Here is a 22,287-nt window from a genome sequence, read left to right as displayed (position 1 = left end):
CGAGATATTGAACAATATCAGGTGCAACTTAGATAACCACAAGCTCACAGTCTTGGTGCTACTGGATCTAACCGCCGCCTTCGATACAATAGACCATCGCATTTTATTAGATAGGCTGAGGCACCTGGTCGGCCTCTCAGGTACTGCTTTTAACAGGTTCGTCTCATACCTCAGTGACCGACACTTCTTTGTAAGTTGGGATGCATGTTCCTCAGGAACCCATGAGATCAAGTGTGGGGTTCCCCAGGGGTCAATTTTAGGTCCAACTCTTTTAAATCTTTACATGCTACCCCTTGGGGACGTCACCAGGAGGCACGGCATCAGCTTCCATAGTTATGCTGGTGATACGCAACTGTACATTGCCGTGTCACCTGATGACACAGGGCCAATTGATGCCTTTTTTAACTGCATTTTAGACATAAAGTCATGGATGACAGAAAATTTCCTTCAGCTTAACCAGGACAAAACAGAGGTCTTAGTCATTGGTCCTGAAGGCCAGAGAGAGAAACTTTTACCAAAACTACAAGATCTTAAACCAACACATTCTGTGAAAAATCTGGGCGTGATTTTTGACTCTGAGGTTACTTTTATTCCACACATCAAAAACATAACAAAGATAGGTTTTTACAATCTCAAGAATATAGCCAGAGTTTCTCTCTCAGGCCAGCACGGAGGTGCTGATGCATGCTTTTATCTCCTGTCGCTTAGATTACTGTAATGCCCTGCTCTCTGGTCTTCCCAAAAAGAGTATCTCCAATCTTCAGTTACTACAGAATTCAGCCCCACGAGTGCTGACGAGGACCAGAGGGCGGGAGCACATTACACCAGTTTTAAAATCGCTGCATTGGCTCCCCGTGCATTTCAGGATAGATTTTAAGGTTCTTTTATTAGTTTTTAAATGTCTGAATGGTCTTGGGCCTTCTTATTTATCTGACCTACTTTTACCCTACCAACCCTCACGGACCCTGAGGTCCTCCGGTACTGGCCTCTTAACCATTCCAAAAGTAAGAACTAAAAACACATGGGGAGGCGGCTTTTAGTTATTATGGACCCCGATTGTGGAACAGCTTGCCAGAGAACCTCAGTGCCGCAGAGACTGTTGATGTTTTTAAAAAGAGGCTCAAAACCCACCTTTTTAATCAGGCTTTCAATTGATTTGTTTGATTTATCTTATTCCTTTAATCACGCTTCTTAGCATATCTATCTTTGTTCGTATCTTATTTTAGTTGCATGTTTTAACGACATGTTTAATTGCTATTTATTTCATTTATTCATTTTATTTTATTTTATGTTTATGTCTTAGTCCCTTGGCTTTTAGCTCCAGTGTTTCCTCGTGGGGGTCCTTGGTTTTTAGCTCAAGTGTTTCCTCATGGGGGCCCCCCACACTGGGAACTGTTCCTGGTCTACTGATGGGGGCGCTGCTGAGGGGATGGCTCTGGCCTGGATGGCTGGAGGCCTCTGCACCTTGGTGTGGGGCCTCCTGTCTGCCTGGGTCAGGGTGGTCTCGAGCGGCGCTCCCCGGTCATGAGCCGGGGGCCCTCTCAGTGTGGATGGCCCCCAAAGGTGGCTTATTCCTTATCTTGTCTGTATGGGTGTGTGCGCGGGTGTGTGTGTGTGCGTGCATGTCTGTGCGTGTGTTTCTGTATGTAGTTATGGGGGCGGGAGGGCTGGGTTTTCTTCTTTGTTGTTTTTAGCCTCTGTGAGGCACTTTGGGTTGCTTTTTAAGTATGAAAAGTGCCATATAAATAAATAAAGTTTCAAGTTTATGCGATGCCTCCTTCTACCAGATACTCTTCCAGTAAAGCTCAGTTTCAGACTTTGGTGGGTCTATCTGGGTCTTCTTACTACGCTGCCATTAAGAGTAGACCTTAGCTGGGTTGTTGGAGAACAGTCTTTTTATTCTCCTGGTCTCGGCTTCTCTGCTGTATCTCTGTACCTCTGCTTGGCAGTCTCCAGAGCTTCATCTATGGACAGCTTGTTGTATCTCCTTGGCACTTCCTTCCTCATCTTTACACCTTTCTGTAGCTCAGTTAGCAAGCTAACCTCCCTCCTTGTTGCCGTGGTCTTGCTCTCCAGTCTCCTCTTCCATGGAGCGTTCCCCTGCTCCTTCTGGCTACTGCTGTTCATCTTGTAGCCTAGCATGCGCAGGATGACTGTTGCCACTGCATACATCAGCTGATATATATATATATATACTGAGCGTACTTTATATATACAATATATGTTGGTGTACCTTGCATAACTGCAGGAACCCATATGAAACAATACATCGGCGTACATTTTTGGTCATTACCTTACTCTGATGACTTGCACCGGACAGAATCAGCCAGAGTTGCATAGTCCTGACAGTAGCTGCTGGTACCAGCCTCAAGCAGACTTCCAAATGATCATCAGTCATGGTGGAACAGTTTTTGGACTTGATAATCTTCATGTGGGAAAAGGCTGCCTTTCACAAATGAGTGGAGCCGAACAATGTCAAGGAGGTGGCACATTTCCTCATGTTTGGGTACTTTTCCTCTGTGAGTAAGTTCCAGAACTGTCCCCTGAGCCCTGGCATTCAACTGAATGTCAGCATGTAGTGTCAAAGTCTCATCCTCCACACGTGACGAGTTCCGGTGAAACAGCATTGCAATTTTTGATGCAAGAGAATCAATCTCAACATCTTCCCGAAGTGGGTAGCACATAAATGTAGCGACTGGCTCAAGTAAAGCAAAGTCTTGAAAGTGTTTGTCAAACTCTGACAGACAACTGTCAATCTGCTCTCTGTAGGGCGCACTGTCAAGTTGCACATAGGCCTTCTATTGTATCTCCAGCTCTGACGTGAGGTTTTGGAAGATCCCCAAATCATGGTGCTGCAGCTTTGAGGACAGATGTTGCATTTTTTGTTTGAAAGCATTAACTGAGCTGATCATACAGACCACGGTTATGTCTTTTCCTTGCAGCTCTAATTTAAGCACATTCAACATGTTGGTCTGATCGGTTAAAAATGTCCTCCCCCCATGTGTGTTCTTTCATTGGCAGTATTGTTAACAGCTCTTCTTTTGCAGTAATCTCTGTAAACGCTGATTTCTAAGCAACAACCTTGGCACTGTCCCTATGAAGCATCAAAGACCTGAACTCATCGTCTGACCATGGTGCATTACTGCTCTCTACAGCAACAGAGCATGCATTTCCACCAGCTTCACTAATTTGTACTTTTACAAAGCAACATCAGTGGTACACTCCCCAAAAGAAATCTTTCAGAAAAAGAAATTCAGAAAAATAATCAAAACTCACTAATGGTTGGATCAGACTACCTTCAACACGGTCACCGTGTCAGATCGAAAGATCACAGAGCCATAAACTCTTGCCATGTCTTGGTTGTCTGACTGCACTCTGGAGAGAACACCCGATTGGTTAACACACAGTAACATGTAGTGGGAGATGTCACACTAGACATGTCAAGACAACAACATTCCTGCATGCTAGTCTTTTGGTCGGGGTGTTGTGGGCTGTTGTTGGGTGTCCCAGACACCACACAACAGGTCTTATAGCATATCACACTACATGGGTATAGATTGTCATTCATGATGATCCATGACGCTGGGAATTTGTCTGCCACAACAAAATCATCTAAAAATTGAGCTAGATTCATGTATTCTCATCCCGCAGAGAGAGAGAGAAAAAGAGAGAGCTCATGTGGACCAGCAAGAGAGGGGGAGTGTGAAAATATGAACAGAAGTGTGAATGTGATATAAAAACTTTGATGATGAATAATGTTGCTATAATGTCTTAGTGTTACTCAACAATTCAGTGGATTATCGAGAAGAGAGCAGACTTAGCCTGAAAATTTGAACCAACACAAGTTCCACATCACTCCCTCTCCCTCTCCGCTGCACTCATGAGCCGGCACGAGCAGTCGGCAGCATGAGCGGAGGGAGGGGGCGGTTCGCAGCATGTGTGAGTAGTGATTGACAGATGTCAGACACTCCCTCAGACGCTCCTCTGGCTCTGATTGGTTGTTTTGTGCCGGGCGCAGTGGATTCTTGCAAATCGCAGTAGGAGCAGTAGCAGACCAATGAAGCCATTTTTTTCACAGATTACATGTTTCTATGCACTGCTGTCTGGGCATAGGGACAGTTTTAGCAAATATGACAAAAAATTACTTTTATACAAGTTACCTACTGCAGCTTTAAATACTCTCCAAAACTGTGTCTCTGTTAACAGACCGATCCCCGTTTAGCTTTTGCTCGTCTATTTTATGAAACATATCTATCCTCAGTGCATTATTATAAACTGAGCTGGTCATGGGTAACGAATCTAGTTTACGTCCAGGTGCTGTCACTGCCTTTTCATCTCCTTGCAGTTCTCAAGCAGTATTTTTGTGATGCTGACTGTGTCGTTGTAATTCTCAAGCAGTATTTTTGTGATGCTGACTGTGTCGTTGTAATAGCTGTTTACAGTATGTTGGTGTTGCAGTTTGCTGTCTGCTGTAGTGTAAAACATTATTACATTTTTGTTAATAGTTAATTGTTATTAAATTGTTGTTTATAAGTTGTAGCTATTCAAATTAATACAAAAAAACATGAATATCTCTCACTTTTTAGTAAATTGTCATGAGACTGACTTTATCTCAAACGTAAGGTGACACTGAACAAGGTCACAGCAAACTGACATTGGAAAAAATATCAAAATAATCTGTTCTAAAAGCTTTACTATGGATTTCCATTAACCACAGTCATTGCTAGACACACTAATGACAGAGAAAATATCGACATGCTTTTAATTAACTGAGGGGGTAGTGAATGAAGTGTGGGGACACTGTCCCCTGGTGCCGCCTCATGGAGTAATCGCTATGGAGTTATCACTGCATGGACATAACTGTGACCTGAAGCGTTTACTTGCACTTCAGGTACAACACACATAAAGATGAGGTTTATGCCCAATAAAAAGGCACAGAATAAATATATTTATCTACATTTTGCAACCTAGGTGAAGTAGAGATCACTGCTCCCTGGACAGTCAGCCACGCACGCACGCACGCACGCACGCACGCACGCACGCACGCACGCCTCTTTTGTACCTGGCTACCTTCCAAACCATATATGGTTTCTTTTTACTCTTAGTATGTACTACAGCTGTCATTACATTGCACCTTGAACTTCAAACCTCTTGCTCACACATCTGTCACAGGACCAAAGCGTGAAATTTAAGGGGGAAAAAAGTATGAAACTTTGAGCAGGTGCTACACCACTTACAAACCCTGCTCTCAGCGGCTCAGTTGATGTGAAATATCTTCCGCTGCCCAGAGGATTGTGGATTAGTAAAGGCAGAAAATTAATTTTTGGCCTTTTAAATTTGACATACTATGTACTGGAACATGCAAAACATTTTTTGGGCTTGTGTGTAGTTGTAGTATGGGTATTTACACAAAAAGTTTGCTGAAGCTGGAGCTATAACGATGGCCCACATTCCCCATCATGTTGTGCTGAACTGAGTAATTTAAGTTGCTTTTTCAGCTTCCATAATGCAAATGTTACTTTCTGTTAGTGTACATATGATGTCTGCTCAGAACATGGAGGTCGGTATGTTGGTAATTGTCATTTTTGTTCTAGGTTAAACCTTTAGTGCTGTGGCTGTGACATTTCTTGACCCCCACTTGCATGTGAATTTTTTATAGTTTTCATTTTGTTCATCTTCATTAAATGTTGTTTTTGTTGGCAGTTACCAAAAAGCTTCAGGCAGATTATCTGGACTGGAATGGTGGACCCTGATTTACAAGCCCAGAAAAACGAAAAATACAAAAGACAAATCAGATTTGTTATCTGGTCAACAGAGACGCATATTTGTGGCTAAGTGTGAATGAAAGTGTCTTATATTGCATCTGAACTTGAAGATATGACATGTTTAAAATGACAGTGACTGTGTGTAAATGACCCATTTTCATAAAAGGCATTAACTTATAATATGCAGACAGAGAAAGAGACAATGGAATTTGTTCATCAACTGTTGACACATCAGTTTAACAACATTATCAACCTGACATTTTCAGTAATGACCTAAATCCCTCTAGATAGAGGCCTCCCCCATCTGCACATAATCTCTGGCTCACTGTGTGTCACAGAATTAAGAATTAAGAAGTCTGGCATGGTACAGAGCATGGAGTGGTAGCTGCAGTTCACTTTCTGGGCACTGCCGGGGTTCCCTTGACCCTTGTGCAAGGCATCAAAGCCCTAACTGCCCAAGGTACCTGAAGCATGGCAGCCCCATCACTCTAACATCTCTCTCAATAACTACATGTCATGACATAGCCCTCAAAGAGCTGTCTCTATTGGTTTATCCCCTGCATGTATGTACAGTCTGGAATTTTTTTCAGTATGTTACTTGAGCTCCTTTTCAGATAGGCTTCACTCTATAAGAGTTGTTGCTATTGGGTTAAGAGTAGGGATGAGCGAGTACACCACAATCTGTATCTGTATCTGTTCAATCATCTAAATTATCTGTATCTGTACTCGGAGCAGGCGGAGCCTAACAGAAATGGGTGGGGCTTAAATCAGTACATTATTTTAAGTCTGAAATTGATATACAATAAAAATATTAATACAGGCTACTTTGTGTGTTCACCTATATGTGTGTATGCGTGTAAGTGGTCTGTAAGACTGTTTATTTTTTAATGATCTGTGTGAACTTGGTGATTCATGCAAACATCCAGTGATGGCAAACAGGGAAATAATATGTCAGCCTTGTTCACTGTATTCTTCTCAAAAGCACCGCGTTCAGTACGAGCAAAGTTTTCCAACTGACTTTATATCACCAGCCAAACTAAGAGCAAGCAGACGGTAAAAAAAAAAAAAGAAAAAAAAAACGACCGGAGTGGAGGCAGTGACCGACGCGACACCAAGTAACTGTAAATATCATACAAACTGAAATAGAGGCGAGCTGAAGAAAACCTAAGGAGTACTGAAAAGAGCAACGTGAGCTAGAGACATGTCTGTGTAGGGAGGGGCGGGTGCTGTGTGTGACTGGCCAATCACAGAGTTACCCAATGAGGATTTTCTTTCAGCACGAGCACAGATAGTGACAAGTTTTACTTGTATCATGCTCGTACTCGTCTAAAATGCTTTATCTGTAACGGATACTTGTCTGAAACGAGTATCCGGCTCAACCCTAGTTAAGAGTAAAACTGAAGCAGTCAATGCCCACTGTAACTTCAAGGTCCACAAGCAGGTAATGTACACCGACTCAGAACCCCGTAAATATGAAGCGTATAAAGATAGGGGGGCATAAGATAAGCACCATGGATAATACCATGTCAGCCTTGTGTGGCAAAAACCGGGCCAAGTGGCATCACACTCCCTTCACACAGTATTGCCACTGCAGAGGGGTGGGATGTTGATTATGTACTGCAACCCACTAATAAGAGATGATGAGATTAGAGGCACACTGTTTAATATGTGTAAAAGTGTCAGATCTGACAATACATCATCTGCATCTGGTATGTTTAAACAGAATGAGTCACAGAAGACTCAGACACATCACACAGACAGAAACAGATAAAAGAGCATAGAGAAGATAGAGAAGGCCAAGATGCTGTCTTCCCTATAAGGTGGACTGTGGATGAGGATAAGGCTCTCATAACACCTCAGACACCCTAGGGAATCTCCTCTCCCGCTGCACTGCAGACTTGTGTGATAGCATCACACAGCCAGTGAGACAGATGCTGTTTGGAGAGAACCACACCTTGTGAGAGCCCTCTGTGACAAACAAACTAAAAACTGTCAATTTATTTTGCTTTCAATAGCCCAAGAGCCATTAAATGGTAACTAACCATTTAATTTTGCATTGAGAAGCACACTGGACTGCATCTGCCACTCAGTCGTGCTCTGGGAGACTCCAACGTCCCAGAAAAGTGGGAGAAATTCTGGTCAAATATTAAGTGTTTATGGAGCCTATTTTCCTATGCTTTTGTCTGACTAATGGAGACGACAATTTTTAAGCGACAGTGACGGAATCCCTCCATGCGTTTCCTCACCGTAATGTTTGGCCACTGACAGGCTCAAATTTTTAGTAAAATCTTTTTGGATTAATCAGAAGCACCTGCTGTATTGCTCCTGCCAAAAACACCAGACTCCATTGACAGAAACAGTAATTTTATCACTGTAAAAAGCCTTCATTCAAATTCAACAGGAACAAAATGAAACTCACCAAACTTGGCTTGTCCTTACACTGTTCCAACTCTGGTTTGTTTGAAATAAACCTTTAATTCATCTAATCAGGAGAAGAGCGAGACAGGGTGGACATCAAAGAAGCACCTGGGGAAAAAAGCATGTAGAGCTGAATCATTTTCACTGAGCATTAAGACTGGAGAGACTCTATATTCAGAGACTTAAATATTCAGATTTAGAGTGAGCAGCTGCTGCATCTGACTGATGTTTGCTATAACATACTGAAAGAAAGCATGCACTTGGAAGAGCTGGTGAGGCACATCTTTCACCTGGTTTCCATAAGGTGGGTGGAAGAACCCATGAAGGACAATAATACTGTACTGAAAGGTGTTCATGAGGACTTCAGGTGTAAATGAGGGATTTGTCTGTAAAGTTGCTGCACTCACACGTCTTGCATTCTGATTCCTCACTTCATTAGAATCATGAGTGGCTCTTCTTTTTAAACAGCATCATTTTCTGGGGCCATGCAAACCTGTAAGCCAATCTACTGCAGTAATTCCTCTCTCGTCCAGTAGAAAATGTTCCATCATACCATCATATACCCTGAAACCGCTACAATTTTGAAAAATACCCTGATATACATTTTTGGTCATACCGCCCAGCACTACACAAACCTTTCATAATTTAAAACCAATTTAAATTGTTGAAAGCCTTTTGTATAGAATCGAAATTGTGTTGCAGTGTAACTCAACTGTGTCTGCATTTCCATATCATAGTGTCTTCTACACAGAAATTAAATGGACAATTATTAACATGCAAACCTTGATTATTAATATAGATTGTAAAGAGAACAGGTACTACAATTAATCCTTATGGAACCACTTCCTTAATATTGAGAAGTTTTTCAGTTCAACAGTTTAAGCTACAAAACGTTTAGATCTGTTCTGCAAATTATTTCATAACCAGCCAAGAGTAAATTGCAAGGTACTTCAATAACATTGTGATTTACTGTATCAAAGGCCTTCCACAGATCAGGAAACAGTGCAGCAGAATGATTTGTTTAAACTAGTCACAAGACTTTTCACAACCAGAGAGACAGCTGAGATGGTACTATGCCCAGGTCTGAAACCAGATTACTGATGCTTTATTACGGCCCCAAAAATCTTTGCGAGTTAGGAGTGAATTAAAATTAGCCTGTTAAAGTTTAGATCAGCCAGATCACCGGCTTTATGATGGCGGCCATACATTTACAGTATTCGAGACTGTGGAAATATTACCGTTTGAAGAGTTAAAATCTTACAACATATGTGCAACTGGTGCTGCAATAACATAGGCTTCTTCTCTTAAAAGGTAGAGAGAAAGGACTGGTAGGTTTACTGTGGTAAATATTATTTTAAGTAATATATTCTAATTCAGTCATTAGATCTTTTTCCGATGCCTTGTCATTGACCAAAGTGTCAGACCTTATCACACACACACAAAGACACACACACACACAAAGACACACACACACACACACACACACACACACACACACACACACACACTTATCAAAGGAACACTAGCTTCCTGCTTAATTATGATTAGGCTGTCAGTCATTGACTGTGGTTAGTTATTGGTTTGATTAGTGGTTTACAGTCTGATAATGTGTGTTGGTATTGATGCCTGATGGTGGCTGATCTGGCTAATTATCAGATAATTGTACTCAGTTTCTTAAACTGCTTTCCTCAACATGATATGCTAGATGGTGTTAATAAGTAATTAGGAAACTTGATAGGTCAGCATTCTCATGGTCCTTTTTTTATTATTCACCCCGAAACAGCAAATAATTCAGATTATATGTATAATATGACCTCTTTTTTCTGTCAGCTGCTGTGTGTCTGCAGTGTATCTGTAAATTACCTCAAATATGGTCCTGAATATTACACAAATGTGTTGCTGTTGTTGTTTTTGTATGTTTTGTTTGCTTGTCCATCTGAAAGTTATATCAATATTTGTCCAGTTATTTTATATATTTAATTTGGAGGCTTTTATTTATGTTGTTTAGTGTCTCCATAATATTAAAATACGGATATTTTATTGGCTTAGCACCTGGCTGATAATGGCGCAAGGTCTGTTTTTTCATTTCATTTCATTTTATGCTGTGCTCAATGTTAAGAGAAGAGTTTTATGCTTGTGTGTTTTGCATTTCTGTTGTTCTTAAAGGCAGATATTTTGGTAGAGTGTGCAAGTATTGAAGAAGTGAGGAATTTGTGCATTTTTGCTGTAAGGTTAACATAAGGTTAAAGGTAGTGTCACATCAGTCAACTCTTTTCCTGCTGCCACTCTCCGTTTTATCTGTTCAGCCTGCAACCTTCACCAGCTATCCACGCCCACTTGTTCAACCACTGGACACACACCTGGAATTCATCACCCATTCAGTGCAATACTTAAGTCCCTCTTCCACTACCATACCTTGCCAGATTCTTCTTAGCCCTTATGTAAGACTCTCCAGCGATCACTCTCAGACAGATTCCCCATTATCGACCCAGTCTGCCTTTGACCTCGCCTGTTCTCTTATTCCCTGGTAAAGACCTTCGCCTTGCCCCCTCTGGACCTGATTATCAGTGAGATCTACATGCTTCTCTGTTCAGTCAGCGCTACACTTGGATCCTGGTATCCTTGTTACAATAACTGATTAAGATAGACTGTTTAAATAATTTATTTTGAGCTAAAATGTTTAACTACAGCACTCTATCAGAGACACAGTGATTAAAGGTGATGATTTCATGATTGGAATAAGAATATAAATATATAGACTATTTCAGTATTGTTAAATATTGAAAGGCTATATCATATCTTTTTTTTTTTTGTCTCTCCTGTAGCTTTGTGTTAATACGGTTTGTTCTTTGAGCATGAATAAAACTTTGTGAACCATCAGTTAAAGAGTCCAACCATCATTCAGCCAAGAATGCTACAGTATCTAGTGATAAGAGGAGAAGAGAATTTCACCTTGAGAAGTTTGTCATGCTTGTGTTTAATGTTGAACATGTGAAAAAAAAAAGTTTTTATGTTATTTTTGTGACTGCTCCTATGAACTCAGCCTCAAATGCTAATAGTTGCATGAGAGTTGAAATTTGTTGTGATTAATCTTGATCACCCCTAGCCCATTTATAGACTCTATCAATAAAATATAACTATCAATTAATATAAACAAGTTGTTCACATTTTTAAAAAATCAATTAGACAGCATTTTTGGGAAAGTCAAACATTCAGGTTACAGTTTTAATAATTTCACTACTGTTCAATTCACTAACTACACTGCTGATTGTATATTGTTTTGCTTTCATAATTGTATCACTTGTTGTTACTGTACCATTGGTTTTGGCCTTGATGTCCTACAGTTTGGCCAAGATGCCCCAATTAATTTGTATTTGTCCAAGTCCAAAGTGGCCTTCCCTTTAAAATGACTTAATTCCAGGCTTGTTTGTACTCACTAATGCGCAGACAAGTCTCTATGGACTTCAATGGCTCACTATGGTCCCTGAGATGTACACAGTCACATGGTGCTTTAAGCTTGGTTTATGCTACTGCGTCGTGGCGACGCTGTACCTACGCCGTCGACGCAGACCCCTACGCGGACCCTACGCCGTAGCCTGACGCGTACCTCCAAAAAATCCTGACTACGCGTCGCGTTGCCGCGTAGTGACGTGAACATCGAGGACTGTGATTGGTCCGCTCAGAACGTAATTTCCGATTCAGTCGCAGCCCTACGGTCGCAGCACAACAACACCGCCATTTTCAAAGTTTCTGTGGTGAGAGCCCCCCGAAACCATACAAGGACACAGCCACACCCCTCTAGCGGCTTGGCGGTGAATTGCGGAGCAACGCGTTCCCTCGACGCAGAACTATGAATGCTCAGTGACGGCGTCGGGTGTACGCCGTAGGTACGGCGTCGCCGCGACGCAGTAGCATAAATCAGGCTTTACTGTTGGGTGAACAAATTTGTCTACTTTACCTCTATTTGTTCCCTCCTCTGTGTCATGTTTTAGTCTGACCTACACGTCTCATCCCACCCCTCCCCCTCTATCCTGCTCATCTTCTGGGCAGCATATGGTCAAAGATTATATAAAGCTGCATTTCAGTATAGCTGAACTTTGTTACAGAATAGAGGAAACGATACTAATGTATCCACTGTAGTCTGGACAGTCTGGATGCTGCAATCAGATGGTGACACTGATTTGTCACTGACTGATGTATGCTGGGAATATATCATATCAATAATTATCAGTAATTATTGCCATGAATGACTGACTCAGAGGCTTTTCTGCTATAATTCCTGAGCTGTTTTGTGTTATTTTCCAACATACAGTTATTTTTTCTTTTAGTTTTCTTTTTTGGGGAGCACTAAAATTCAGTGGTCAGTCTGTCCAGCTAATAACCAGGAAATTGGATGTGGATAAAGGCATTGCTACCATCATACTGTCTGCCTCAAAAATCATTTTTCCTGGCCTCTCTTGAGATAATAAAGATGACCACCACTATCTTCAGGATAAATTAAAGTTATAAACAGTAAAACTAACTTTAAACTTCGAGGGGGAAAAATAAAAGTCCAACATCACACAGAAAAGGCCACATACAGTATTACTTAATCTCATAACTACACTGGTCACAAGATGAGATGCATCATAATCTGCCTGAATCAGAGTAACAGTGATTCATCAATCAAATCTTTTGTACATTGCAGTGTCAAGGAGTTACAACAAAACACTACAAATTGTTACCTGTTGGGGAAAAAAGGGGTGGAAGAGAAACTTGCCACACAGGCAAAGAAGCACAAGCAGTGCTGCAGGTGAGACACACAGTGAAGTAAGTCTGACATGTTTTACCCAAGAGATTTAGTTTAAAGATGGTCATTAATCTGCATATTCCTTTCTTCTCTTTTACAAGTTTTTAACTCACAAACCGCATACAATAGGACAAGGTTTGTAATAGGGGTTTTGTTTGTTTAGAGGTGAAACTGATTCAGGGCTCTGAGACTGGACAGGGGCAATGGAACATGCCAGGGATTAGAGACATTTATTGTTTCAGACAAGCTGCTGTCAGCAGTTTATGTGAGCAATGTGCAGAGGGAGCAGATTCTGTCTTGAACTGGGGCAGTGAATTCTCACCTCGTTATATTCATTCAAATGTGACCACATTTCTGTGGTGTGCCACAAACGGCCCATACTGCCAAACTGACTGCACGTGTGTGTGCGTGCCTTCAAAGGGCTGTTTGAGGATCAAGGCTTGGTTTTTACAGGTTAAGTTGTTAAAATTAGGTTTAGGTAAGGGTTGGGTCAAGCATTTAGTTGTGATGGTTAAGGTTAGGGTAAGATGCAAGGGAATGCATAACGTGAATATTTGTATTCAGAAGGGCTACAGAATCCCCAGGGACCAATACATAGAAATGAGAGGTGGTGAGAGCAATTACAGAATCTATTCATGTTAGTCAGTTGTCTACGACCAAGAATTTCTACCTGTGCCTTGCCTGTAGAAATGTTCTGCAGGGTTTTAAATATAATTAACAGATGTATGACTTAAGTCAACTCACAACATTATACTTAGAGTTGACTTTGATATTATATTGTATGTTAAAACAAAAGAATGCTCCAAACTAAATGATATGATGACTGTATAGAAAATAATTGAAGGAATATGTTCATATCTGCTAGCAGGTGGGTGTGGAACAGATTATCTGCTCAGACATAGCTACCCTTAAATCATTGTTTTTTTTGTAAAAACTTGCTGAAAGTAAGCTAGAAGCAACTAGTGTCTCTCCCTCTAAGTCCTACTGCCTCCTGAAGTACAGAATACACTTCAGAATAAAAGAATAGGTTTGCATTTTTCTGTCCAAAAACAATACTCATATGCTGATATGCACATTGAATCAGGTGTTTGATGACATCATCATTAAATGTGATTTCATTGCAAATAATGGGGGATCAAATCCATGGTCCTCGTTCTGTGTAAAAATGTTTTGCAAAGTTTGTCTGACACCAATACGCTGCTTCAGCAGTCTCTGTTTATCAGTCAAAAAGGAGATATGTAGCTAGTTTTAGTCATAGTATGAAATTTGTTCTTTATTTCCCAGGACAGTGCTTCCTTGCTGAGCTGCAGGGGAGGAATAGCACACACACACACACACTCACACAAAAAAAACCCTGAGGGTGGACCAACCAAAGCCTGCAAAGCCTGAAAACAGTAACCCATTCAGTGCATAACGACTGGCGCTGTTCTATACTGACTTATATTATCAATCAAAGGGTGACTCTGGAATCTTTACTAATGCAAATATATTTATACTAATATTGAATGAAAAGACTATGACTCAAAAGGGTCACTCACAGTGACAAACCTAAAGAGAATTACAAACTATGCAGCCTTTCAGAACTTTTCAGGACATTTTAGTTCATGGTTTTGGTTTTCTGGATAGAAAACTCTGCTCTCATCAACTTTGTTTCCAGAAAGCTGTTAAATGAAGAAGGTCTAAAAACCTAGTGTATACTACCTCCACAGTGCAAACAGCTGACAGATAGTTCAAGACTATCTGGTGGGCACAATGGAGCATTTAGCTGCTCAGGAGACAGACTGTTTTCTCAGGAGTTGGTGGAGACCAGACCAGAGCTAAACTGGCCAGCCAGCCAAACTGTTTTTCCAGGTTGACATCAGGACTTTACAGGACAATTTTATTTATTTATTTATTTATTCCCCCCCCCCCCCCCCCAAAAGACTCCCGGAGGAGTATACAGGAAGCAAGCAGCATTATTTTTATTGATTGATTCATTGATTTTAATCTGCCAATAGTGAAACAGGCTAGCTTAAAAGGACACTGGATTCCTTGAGGAATAAGTAGAGATGATTGAGATATTGATAAATTTACAACACAGGAGATTTGTGTGAGTTTAACATCAGTCTGTGGAGATTATGCTTAACTAAGTGCAGCAAAGAAATAAAAATAGGATGTAAAGCTTAGATGTAAAAATGTGAGGTTCATGTAGTAGAACGCATGACACGCATGTTATGGAGTCAGAGTGGACTGATACATTTGATCATCAAACATGCTTTCTGTGTAGATTGTACATAAAAAGAAAAGATAACTACTTACAGTGGTGGAAAGTGAAAATGATTTCACCAAAAATATTCCAACAAATAACAACACTTACTGTTGGTAAGGCCTGAAATAAGACCATTAGTGCAATATTATGATATGATATGATTTCTATAATAGATAGTACTTTCAATTCCAATAGAAAGTGAAGATTTTTTTTTAAATATGATTTTTTAATGAGCATAAAAAGTATAAACCCCTTGTGATGGCAGATGAAAAAATATATATACTGCTAGAAGTAAATAACAAAATGTGTTTTTTGTAATTTGAATGTCCTGACCTTTAAACATTTACCATTTACCCCATTTTTCATTAAATGGGCAGGATCAGATCAGCATTCAGAATATTTTCTTATTGAAATTATTTCCTATTGAAGCCCATGATTCACTCGGTCATTTGAGATGCTTCATGTGGCTTTATGTTACATACAAAGACTTACACAACAAATCTATAAATGTTTAAATGTACTCACTCCAGGCTTTAGTGATTTAACATACAGTGTGCTGAATGCCATGCTGTTTATGCAGAACTACTATTCAGCTACATGTCACTTATGTCTGCTTCCTGTAGGTGGGAAGAATCAGTACAGCCTTGAGATGGAGAAGACACCACAATATTTCAGAGTCAAGTCATTTTGAAGATGTAGCCAAAAGCACTGGCAGCAGTTCCAGAGATCAGATCTCTCTTCATATTTCTTAAAGGAATTCAAAAGTTCAATCAGCGTACAAGCAATTCACCTCACCTCAATGATGACACTGGCAGAAGAGAATCAAACAGTTTGACAGAAATATCACCACAGTCACCAAAGAACATTGAGAAAAAATTCTGTCATTTATCTGATGTGCTTTCTATTTTTAAAAGTCTGTCAAATTGGTGCATAATTATTTAACTCCATTTATAAACAGAAATTGAAAACAGCACAGCGACACAGTTTGCTTCGTGTGGGGACGCTGATAGCGCGTTTTCTCTTCACGGCGATGGGTCGTTTGATAGTTGGCATTTTAAATGAAGCAAGAGCCATGGTGATGAGAAGTCCCAGGCTGACATACTAAACACAGCGCAACTTGCTATCGATGAAATACTGTTTGAAAGAATGAATTCGCGGGTACAAAACTGAGTCCTGACTAATTCAAATTCGGAAAAAGAGCCTGCGGTTCCAAAGTTGACCGGAACCAACCAGACTTTTGTATATTGGGTCGATATTCGATTAGTTTCTTTCACGTCGTGACTAGAATCATATTGTATCCGAACGTTATCCATGTTTTTATCACAAACTGATATGAACACAGCGAGCTGCACTGGCTGAGTCACTGCTATCCGTTTTCCTAATATGATCAGACAGTTATCACAAAGTCTCAGGCAGAACATTAAAGACTACGCAGACTCAGCTGCTCTTACCTCTGGCTTACATGGCCGTGCAGTCCGAAGGCTTCCAATACCAGGTCAAAACGGTGTAATATTCCATGTTTTGTTTTGTTTTGTTTTGTTTTGTTTTAATGAACTACATCTGAGGTTTGCTAGTCCACCAAAATCTTACATTCACAATTCATAAAAACGTCATATAAGTTAAATCCGTGCAAGAATAAAGTAGGGCAAAGCTACATTTACGCGCATCTTGACAAAGTGGCTTCAGAGTTCGAAACTCGATTCAATAGATATCCACTGCACGAAAACCCATCGAAGAAGCAAAAAAAAGGTTCTTGAATTGAAGTCACTAATGTACTACGTTTACTTTTCTCCACGGGTATGAATTACATGATTTAAGGAATTGATGAGCTTTCATTCAGACAGCCTGCCCGGGGCTGCAAACGGAGGGCGGAGTCAAAATGTTCAAGGCTGTTGTGCCCTGAACTGCGCCTTCCAGGCGCCACCTCCACCCAAACTGTAAAGCGATGTGGTGTGGTGGACCAAAGTGTACTTCCTAACATTGAGCAATTCCATCCCTGAACCGATTCTTTTTCGGTGTTTCCAAAGCACACTGGGGATGAAATGAATGATTTCTTTAGTTGCTGTTTTGGCATTTTCATGCATTAGATGACCTCTCATGAATTTAGTTACTATTTGTATTTAACTTAGCCAGCTTTAGTTAATGTTTATCATAAACAACAGCAATTTAGATGTAATTTCGCCTGCATTTACCTCAAATGAATTGCAGTTGTTGGCATTCGGGTTGGCATACAGAGTTTATCTTCCATTATTATATTTGTTCAAGTTATGAACACTGAGTTACAACTGTATCAGCACATCATTTGTCAGACAGTGAATGAGTGACGGGTGATAAGATAAGAAAGGATAACCGCAGATAACAAATTACTTCACATATTTGTCTGTGGAAGAGCTAACGTGAAACCATGGGAGACTGGCTTCGCCTTGCGAGGCAGTTGTCTACAAAGAATCCAAAAAAGCAACAAGGTTTGGCATTGTCAGAAAGCTGTCCCTACCATACAAAATAATCAGAGTTTAATCACCACAAAAAAATGATCATCATAACCGTCATGAATGGAGTGTTTATTGCAGGACTGTTACACTGCATTAGATTTATCAGTGTTCCTATTATACTGGCAACTGTATATGTGGTTATAGGCATCATAGAAACATGGAGAAATTGCATATCATATTGTAGTAGAGTAGTGAAGTGTAAATACCATGTCCCACCAACAATAACCCAGACAAGATTTCTTAAACACTTTGACAAATATTTAAATAGTGCACATGGGACACACAATTAATTTGAGCTACAGAGGCATTACCATATCCTACCTTCCAGCAACTGGTCTTCATCATGTGTGTTTGTAAATGGTAAATGGACTGTATTCATATAGTGCTTTTCTAGCCTGATGATCACTCACACAAGTCTGCATTCACACACACATTCATGCAAAATTTCCAAATTCAGCTATAAGACTTTCTTAATTAATTATGTTATTTTTGAACATCAGTTTGACTGCCTGTTTTTAACTGACACCTGGCTAAACACGGACCCACCTACTGCTCTTATTGAAACTGCCCCACATAATTATAATCTCTCCTACTCCATTAGACAAGGGAAGAGGGGTGGAGGGACAGCCACCATATCTACTGATGCTGTGAGCCCATTTGAGTATCATGCTGTCATACTGAAATGTCATGTACCCATTATTGTAGCTATTATCTATAGACTGCCAAAGCATTGCCCAAATTTCTTGCCTGATTTCTCTGAGCTGTTATCTATTATCAGCTCTAATTATGACAACAGAATCATTATTGGTGACTTTAGTTTACACATTGACAATACCATCCAGCCGCTGCTCCTGGGTAAGAAGCTGCAAGTGATGGGACTCGAAGCGCCCACAATCTCCTGGACCTGACAGATAGACTACAGTTTGTCCAACTGGGCAGTGTTTTGTCTGAGACAGTGGAAAGTAGTACAGGAGTGGCACAGGGGACTGTTTTGACTCCTTTTCTCTTCACCTTGTACGCCTCGGACTTTCAGTACAACTCCTCATATTGCCACCTACTGAAGTTCTTGGACGACTCAACGGTGGTGGGGTGTATAGATAGATAGATAGATAGATAGATAGATAGATAGATAGATAGATGTATGGTGGCACGGTGGCACAGGTGGCACGGTGGCAACACTGTCACAGCAAGAGGGTCCCAGGTTCGATTCTCGCTGCGGGCACCGGGGGTGTGTCCTCCACCATGCCTTCGGTGCCTGCTGCTTGAGGAAAAAAGGCCTTTCTGTGTGGAGTTTGCATGTTCTCCCCGTGTTCACCTGGGGTATCCTCCATAAAAATATACCCCCACTAAAAACATGCAAGAAGATCACCACCTGACCAATGGTGACGACGAGATGGGTCCCCGGGCGCCGGTCTGGCTGCCCACCGCTCCTGGTCTGCCGCGGAGGAGGGACGACCAGGATGGGTGAAAAGCGGAGGATAAATTTCACCTCGTGTGCAGTGTCTGCATGTACGTGTGTGACGAATAAAGGGGAATGTCTCCCCTCGATTCTTCTTCTTCTTCTTCTTCTATAAGACTTTATTGATCCCACACTGGGGAAATTTAGTCATTACAGCCAGCAGGTTACAAAAAGCAGGTACAGTGGCATAAGAGGTCAAAAAATAAAAATATAAAAGTTTACAAGATACAGAATAGGAAAAAACACCTATGGATATGTACATTTTTACAGATTATAAAAAGAGTAAATGCCAAATAATCCTATTGCCATAGAGAAGTACTGTTGCTGGTAGTCTTATGAGAAAAACTAACTACTGACATGACAGGTATTGTATTGCACTTGAGAACACTATTGTACTTGAGACAAATACTATTTCACTTGAGAAATATTGGGTTTATGTACATGCACAATATATACAGTTTATAAAAATACAGTTGCCAATTTGGATAATAAATGGTGTTATTGCACAGTTGAGAGAAATACACAACTTAGAAACTGCATCAGGTGAAATGGATAAATGTGAGCAGATATTAGCATTAGAGCATACACTACTCACAAAAAAAAAATCAATCAAAAAAATCAAAAAAAAAATTGTACTAGTATTTACAGACTGTTATGTACATGTTTTATTGCACAGCTTATTGCACTGATTACTTGGAGCAGTTTTTGTTGTGTAGTCTGACAGCTGCAGGAAGGAATGACCTGCGATACCGCTCTTTCACACACTTTGGATGTAGCATCCTGTCACTGATGGAGCTCCTCAGTGCAGTGAGTGTGTGTTGGAGGCGGTGGGAGTGGGTGGGATTCTGGGATAGATTGTGCCTTTCTGTATTCCTGCTCACTCACACTGAACTGCTGATGACAAGTTTGCAGAACCTGGTAAACCTCCTGGTTGGATATGAGAAAAAGCCAAGCTACCCTTTTTATCCAAAATCCTTTAAAAATGGCCACCAACTATCTTCTGAAGTTGGTTGAGGGTCAATAAAATCTTTGATGAATTTCAATCCTGCTTTCGACACATGCACAATATTGAGACTGCTTTACTGCACTCTAAAAGGTAATAGCTATGCTTACTTAGATCATAATAGTGTACTTTACTTATCTGTCCCCATCCTGTTGATTTAACTCATGGAATGTAAGTATGTACTCATTTTTCCTTAAGGAGGTTTAAAACTAAGTTCATTTGAGTAAACTGGACTTGTAGCATTCTGTTCCTGGAATGAACACAGAGGCCCAGCAGAGCACTTGCGCAGTACAAGTTTCCAGAAACGGCATGGACAAAAACTTAGGAAGAAAACAACATTTTCTGGGTCTCTTGGTAAGTTGTTCAAAGTCTTTCAATTGTCAGCTATAATTTCATTACTTACAACTAAATTTTTAGTTAGCAGAGTAGGATGTGCTGTCAGCCAATCACAGGCAGAGTAGGTTGTGCTGTCAGCCAATCACAGGCAGAGTAGGGCGGGCCTTCACTGAATAGAGACATTGAAAACAGCTGGTACGCCAGCAACAGTGACAGGGAAAGAGAAACGTAAAGGAGTGAGAAGACAAGAGCGAAAGAAAAGCGGCAAAAGTGAGTCAGTGTGCCATGGCTTGTGCTAATATATAAATTGTAATGTACAATTAAATTATAATGTAGCTTAAAGATGATAATGCTGCAAATCATAATTGATCACCCCTACCATAGCTCTTTTGTTTTGTTATTCTGCTTCAAAGTAGCATTTACAAATTTGGTAAATGAATTTGGGAAGAGCATGCAGGGCAGAATGACCACAGCCAGAACCAACTAAGCAACAACCTGACTTACATGTGTATTGCTCAGAACTGTTTAGCTGTGGTCATTCTGGATCTTAGAATGAGCAAAAATGCCAATAAGAGATGCCCTGCTTGCTCTGCCAAAATTCATTGACCTCAAATGGCTTCACTTGAAGTATTTGAGCCATTTTTGATGCCATTTTTGAGACCTTATTTTTTTTTTTTTTTTTTTTTTTTTTTTATTTTTTTACAGCTTGATGACAGACAACCAACACTGATGCAGTGGACTTGTAAGTTTTGCAACTTCACGTGAAAAGAGAGGGCAGTTACTCAAACATTATAGTTTGAAACATGGTGGTTACATAAGAACATCAACATTACCATGCGTTCATAAAGAGTGCCCCTGCACATTCAAGTCCTTTAATGCTCTTTAGGTACATCTATCAAGAGCACACTCCCAGATTGATGATCATTGTGATGCCACAAAAAATGTGTTCCGATGCCAGCTTTGTGACTTCAATGAGTATGTGTAGAAAAAGATTTTTTTTCACACTTACAGACACATATCCGGATGCACCAAAAAGTACAGTGTCCTTACAAGGATTGTAATTTTGAAACCTGCGTCTATACTACATTTAATGCCCACAAAAGCAGGAACCATGATGGCAGACAGATACATAGCCAGTTGCAGTTCAAACCGGAAATTTTAACACATACAGAAACTTTGGGTGAAGTTGTCCAAACTGAAAATGAAAGTGACATTGAAGACGCAACTGATTTTCAAGAAGAGGATTTGACTATAGATAATACTGATGAGTTGGAGAGGCAGCTTGAGCATAATTTGGCAGCCCTTTCCCTTAGAATGCAGACCATACTTAAGATATCGGAAACTGCTGTGCAAGATGTAATACAGCAAATAAGGCAGATAATGGACCTGTCAAAACCTTTGCATTTTTCTGCTATTCAGAGAGTACTCTTGAACTACTATCCTGATGCAGACATGTCTATTGCAAGAGAAATAGTAAGTGCAATCTCAGAGAGCGATGTCATTCTGAAACACACCCAAAAAGGAGGTTCCCCATCCACCTCCTGCAAAAGAGCCTCTTAGATGGTAAAAGACTTAAAAATTGTGGAACCTGTTGAGTTTGTTACAGGTGAACACAAGCAGTCAGTTGTCTACATACCTGTCCTTAAAATGCTCCCGACTTTGTTAAACAAAGATGAAATCTTGGACAAAGCTCTCACGGTTAGCAATGGTGATATGCACGGATACAGTACCTTCAGGGATGGTTCACGTTTCAAAGAAAATCCTTTACTAGTTCAGG

At 40.5% G+C, this 22,287-nt stretch overlaps 1 protein-coding gene across 5 annotated transcripts in view; it reads right to left on the bottom strand.

Annotated features, from left to right (window-relative positions):
• The window catches only part of pdzd2 (PDZ domain containing 2), a 92,103-nt gene extending 75,035 nt beyond the window's left edge, over positions 1–17,068 (bottom strand). For 3 of the 5 annotated variants that reach the window (XM_076730192.1, XM_076730190.1, XM_076730195.1), the window contains exons 1-2: positions 16,672–17,068; positions 8,185–8,291 (exon numbers count right to left, since the gene is read on the bottom strand). The gene's annotated coding sequence lies outside the window, so the exon portion shown is untranslated. Of the gene's footprint in view, positions 1–8,184; positions 8,292–15,745; positions 15,765–16,671 lie in introns of those variants that run through there. The other 2 variants (XM_076730194.1, XM_076730193.1) reach the window with 2 other exon arrangements.
• Positions 17,069–22,287: the final 5,219 nt, after the last annotated feature.

The sequence above is a fragment of the Chaetodon auriga genome, chromosome 5 (assembly GCF_051107435.1).
Source record: "Chaetodon auriga isolate fChaAug3 chromosome 5, fChaAug3.hap1, whole genome shotgun sequence".
Taxonomy (NCBI): domain Eukaryota; kingdom Metazoa; phylum Chordata; class Actinopteri; order Chaetodontiformes; family Chaetodontidae; genus Chaetodon; species Chaetodon auriga.
The sequence above is the reverse complement of the archived record's forward strand: the minus strand, read 5'-3'. Positions and strand labels throughout refer to the sequence as shown.